This window comes from Ursus americanus, chromosome 1 (assembly GCF_024610735.1).
Source record: "Ursus americanus isolate L20-20 chromosome 1, mUrsAme1.1.p, whole genome shotgun sequence".
Taxonomy (NCBI): Eukaryota; Metazoa; Chordata; class Mammalia; order Carnivora; family Ursidae; genus Ursus; species Ursus americanus.
Genome location: NC_142127.1, coordinates 108,095,130 through 108,101,129, shown reverse-complemented (window position 1 = coordinate 108,101,129; position 6,000 = coordinate 108,095,130).

Below are 6,000 nucleotides of genomic sequence, written 5' to 3'. Positions count from 1 at the left end.
AGCAGCTCCCCCATCATCAGGCAAGTTTGGTGAGCCCCTCTGAGACTGATTTTTTATGCAGACACTAAGGCTACGTCCTTACACCTGCCCCATCACGGGCAGGTTAGCAAATTGCTCACATCGGGAAGGCAGGCACTACATTTAAATAGCAGATAGGCACGCTCAACCAGCAGACATGAGTCAGGTTATCAGGTGGCAATTCGGGGCCCAGCCAACAGGGAAACAAGCCAAACATGAAGCAGGGGGAGAGAAGAGTGCTCGTGGCAGAGGGCACAGTGAATGCAAAGTCTTGGACTCAGGCCTGAGGCACATGTGGGACTATCATACCCCTGGGTGGCCCACAGAGGGGCAGGCTGTGATGGGAGAGGTGAGGCTGGAGAGGATGGGCAGGAGGGGAGCAGACCACAGAGAGGCCCAAATGTTATGTGTCGAAAAGATCACTCTGGTTACTGGAGGAGAATGGGCTCTGTGCGTAAGAGGACAGGGAGACCCCTAACCCTAACCCTAACCCTAACCCAACCATAACCCTAACAACCCGTAACACCAATCCTAACCACTAATACCAACCCGAATGAAATCATCACAAAATCAGCAAATACATCCCTACACCTGTCTTAAAATAGATGTAAGCCTGATCAGAAAAATTGCAAAACCAAGAGCTCTTAAATATATTGTACATCATAAGTGTCTCTTCACAAACATCTCAAAGATTGTTCAATATAGTGAAACCAAGCAATGTTATACTCCACAATAAATTTTTAAATAAAAACATGTGGTCATATTAATTGATGCAGAAAAGGTTCTAACCAAAATCCAAAGTCTGTTGCTGATATAAACACTCATGAAAACAGGAATAAGGGGTAATTTTTTTTTCAATAAATCTATAGCAAACACCATGCTCAAGTCTGAAAACTGACAGCTCTACTCTGAAATCAGGAACAAGGACAGGATGCTGGCTTTCACAGAAGGGTAGATACTGTGTGATTCCACCTGTATGAGGTGTCTAGAGACAGAAAGTTGAACGTGGCTGCAGGGCTGAGAGGAAAGGGGAATGGGGAGTTGGTGTTTCATGCATACAGTCTCCCTCAGGGAGAAAGAAAAAGTTCTAGAGAATGATGTACCACCGTGTGAACTCAGCTAAGGCCAGACAACTGTGAACCTGAAATGTTTTAAGTGGTAAACGTTATTTATGTTTAGTCACAGTGAAAACATGAAGGACTGATGCATGTCACCACGTGGACGGACACTGAAAACATCCCAAGCGACATAAGCCATCCAGAGAGGCCACCCAGATTGGAGCCATCTGTGCTCCTAAATCCATCAGGGTTGTGCAAATACGGGAAAGTCTCGGGAGCAGTTCCGGAAGAAGAAAACTGGATCCGAATGGAGCAGGACATTTCAGACAGTGGGGCAGGTGGCGACAGTTCAAGTGGACCTGTGGTCTGGATTATAATATGGAAACCGTGATGATTTCCTCGTTCAGGGCTATGTGGTGGTTCCGCGGGAGCGTGTCCCTGTTCGGGGTAAAACGCACTGAAGTAACCCGTGTGGTAAAGAAACGACAGCTGGGAGTCCGAGTGTGGAGATAAAGCGTATTTGTGCTGCTGTGACAGGTTCACTGCCCCTTGAAATCACCACAGAGTCAAGTACTCTTACAAACAACCAGGTCAGCACCAGGTCACAGGAGCAGAGCCCACATCAAGCTTCCTGATGGAGGCCAAGTCCTCCCAGACCCAGTTCACCCACCGCGGAGAGGCCACTCACCAGTGTAGGAGGCCACAGGTTAGCAAGAGACTCGTGGGAGGATGACATCGGGGGCCCCTGTGTCTCGGGTGCAAGAGAAGCAGCGGGATCTGGAATTCGAATTTTCCACACACTCCACCAAAAACAGGTTAGAACTGTGAAAATGCATGAAGGGAAGGCTCAGTCAAGTGGACTAGGGTCGCCAGAAGGGGCGCTGGGCGGGGAAGCCAACCGCTCAGTGTCAGTCACAGGAACAACTGTCAATTACAGACCCCACATTAGAAGCCCCACAGCAGAGACTCATGAGTCACAGGCCCCAAAGGGGAAGACGCGGGTTTTACCTCCTCCAAGAAGTCACCACCCCTGCAGCTCAGTGGGTGAGAACCTTCCATCACCCCGAACCCCGCTTTTCTCCAGAATGACCCTCCCAACTTCCTCCTCCTCCTCCATGAAATACTGATCAGGGGACAGCCCTGCTCGCGGACACCCGGGAGACACCGATGACCGACATCCAGGCAGACGGACAGCCCTGCTCTCCAACACCCATGAGATACCAACAACAAATGTCGAGGGAGACGGACAGCCCTGCCCTCGGACACCCGGAGACACCGACGACAGACGTCGAGGGAGACGGACAGCCCTGCCCTCGGACACCCAGGAGACACCGACGACAGACATCGAGGGAGACGGACAGCCCTGCCCTCGGACACCCGGGAGACACCGACGACAGACGTCGAGGGAGACGGACAGCCCTGCCCTCGGACACCCGGGAGACACCAACGACAGACGTCGAGGGAGACGGACAGCCCTGTCCTCGGACACCCGTGAGACACTGACGACAGACGTCGAGGGAGACAGTCAGCCCTGTCCCCCGGACACCCGGGAGACACCGACGACAGACGGACACCCGGGAGACACCGACGACAGATGGCGAGGGAGACGGACAGCCCTGCTCTCGGACACCCCTGAGACACCGACGACAGACGGACACCCGTGAGACACTGACGACAGACGTCGAGGGCGGCACGCGGAGACCGGAAGACACTGCGCTCGGGAAGAACCGACGCCGTGAGAACACCTGCTCTCCCCACAGCCGTCTGTCTGCAGAGCGCGCGCCGTCGCTACCGAACCTCCAGACGCCAAACCGACAGCCCGGACCGGGTGTGGACGCGGGGAGGACCCTGCGGGGCCGAGGCCAGGGGAGCACGAGCACCAGGTGGGCGGCCGGAGGCTCCCTGACTGCAGACTGCCTGCGGAGCCCCTGGAACCGGATCCGTGTGCGCGTAAACACGGACCCGCGGACCAGCCCAGCGGATCCGAGCCCAGAGAGGGGAGACCCCACAGCCCCGCGCACAGCCCCGCCAGGGACCCCACGGCACCGCACACAAACCACGGAAACCCCACCGTCTACACAGCGCGCCCTTCCTCCGCGGGGTCCTGTGAGCACGGACCCCTCGGCAGTCCCTGCTCAGGCGGCTTCTCCTCACCTTCTCCTCCCGCGGCGGGTGCTGAGGAGACCTGGTTCTGTGGGTGTGGACACCGCTCCATGTCCTCCACTGCGGGTCCTTTCGGTGTGGACGCGGAAACACGTCCTCCACTGCGGGTCCTGTCCGCGTGGACGCAGCCCCACGTCCTCCCTTAGTCTCCACAGCGGGTCCTGAGGAGGCCGGGCTCCTGTCACTGTGGACACAGACCCACATCCTCCACAGCAGGTCGTGGAGAGGCCGGGCTCCTGACCGTGGATGAGGCCCCACGTCCTCCCGAAGCCGGGGAAGGGGGGGGCGTCAGCACAGAGGGTCCTGAGGACTTGGAACACCTGCCAGCTCCTGGAAAGCGCGTGCCCCGCCTGGATCGCGGAGCGGGACTCGGGCGCCCCCTGCGGGCGGTGGGGGCGGTGCAGGGTGCGGTGCGCTCAGTTCAGTGGAGGCACCTGTCCGTTCTGGGGTCCAGCTGAATCCATTACATTTTAAAAATTCAAACCGAAATGGAGTCCAATTACCCCCGACATCTCCAGAAATAAACAATTAATTAGAAACCATACAGAATTAAGTGAAATGCAGGCACAAGCTTTACAACTTACACCAAAATTCATTCAACATTGTAGATAAATTTAAAATGTAAAACTGTCAAAAAGAAAACATAAAAGAATATCTACATGACCTTGGGTTTGGTGATGAGTTTTAACACAACACCAAACGCCAATCCACTAAAGAAAAAAAACTGATAACATGAACTTCCTAAAATTAGAACTTCTGCTATGTGAAAGACCTTGCTCAGAAACTAAAAGACAAGCCACAAACTGGGAGGAAATATTTGCAAAACATATATCTGGTAAAAGATCTGTATTCAAAATATACAAAAAACTATCAGAACTGAACAATAAGGAAACAAACATCCTAACTGATAATGGGTAAGGGTCTGAAAATGCCTGGACAAAGAAGATATGCAGACACAGAATAAGCTTAAAAAATATGCTCGACGTCATCATTAGGAAAGAACAAGTGTAAACGACAGTGAGACAGCACTGCACACCTATTCCAAATGCTGAACTCCAGAAACAAGAATACCAACTGCTGGAAGGTGAGGAATGGCAGCAACTGTCCCTTCAGAAGACAGTTTGGCCATTTTCTCCAAACCTAAATAAGTCTCACGTTAAGGTCCAACAACTGTACTTCTGGTATTTAGACCACTGCTTTGAAAAGCTATTTCCAAACAAAAACATGCAGTTATGCACAGCAGCTCTATTCATGGTGGTTACAAACTTAACGAAGCCAGGATGTCCTTCCAGTAATGAATCCATAAGCACACTGAGTGCATCCGTGTGAAGGAAGCAGAATATGCCAGGCAAAATGTGCCTCTTTGGCACAAGGGTTATTTGGGTGGATTAATTTTAAGAAACAGCAGACATGGGAGAATCTCTGACAACTGGGTAGAAGTTGCTGTTTGGTGAGTGAAAGGTACGCTGATAAAGGAAAGCTCCATTGGTAGGCCTGTCTCCCTCTGTATCAGGAACAGAATGACTAAATCTCAAGAAACTCTTACTGAAAGAAAAAGCACAGACTTAAATCTGTGTAACAACCATTCCCTCACTTACTGTGCTCACCTGATAACATCCCTTAACTGGCCTTCCCACCACCTAAAATCTTTTGGTCTTTAGTTGAAGATGGCATTTAGAGTGAGGGCTGGGTCACTTCAAGGGGTTACTCCGTTTTCCTGGGTATCTCCCATGAATACAGGACATTTGAATGATATTAAACCTTGACTTGTTTTTCTCCTGTTAATCTATTCAGCAATAAAAAGAAATGAACCATCACCCTCACACAGTGACATGGATGAACTTTACACGTATTTCTCTAAGTCAAAGAATCCAGTCTGAAAAAGTTACACACTGAGTGACCCCATTTGTAGGAGATTCTGGAAAAGGCAAAACTAGAGGTGATAAAATGATCAGGGGGTAAATTCCATCATATTTTAATGATTTATACCTGCCATTACTCATTTGTCAAAACCCAAACATTTTGGGGCACCTGGCTGGCTCAGTCGGTGGAGCATGCAACTATTGATCTAGGGGTTGTGAGTTCAAGCCCCATGTTGGGTGTGGAGGTTACTTAAAAATAAAATCTTTGCGGCACCTGGGTGGCACAGCGGTTAAGCATCTGCCTTCGGCTTAGGGCGTGATCCCGGTGTTGTGGGATCGAGCCCCACATCAGGCTCCTCTGCTATGAGCCTGCTTCTTCCTCTCCCACTCCCCCTGCTTGTGTTCCCTCTCTCGCTGGCTGTCTCTATCTCTGTTAAATAAATAAACAAATAAAAATCTTAAAAATAAAATCTTTAAAAAACACAAACAAACATGTTTACATCCCCAAAAGTAAATCATAAGCTGCTGAAATAAAGTTACTTAGGATGTGGGAGTGTCGCAGGGTGGTGTAGGGGCCAAGGGCAGGCTGCCCCAAATCTGCCACTTTGACATATAGATATTTTAAATAAAAGTTAGTTAAGAGACAGCCTATGTAAGAGGGACACTCAAACCCTCCTCTGTCCCCCTGGAAGCAGGAAATCTATCCGCACATGAAGATCTCCCTGTACCAGGAGGTGAAAAGACTTCCTAATCACCAGAGATGGGAAATTTAGAGCCCAGAAGGCTGCATAAACAACCCTTGTTACTTTTGACTAACTTACTACCCCAGCCTGAATTCTGTTTAGAATTCCTTACTAATTGAGCTCCCAAGGTTGTTTTCCTTCTTCTGTGAATTTCTC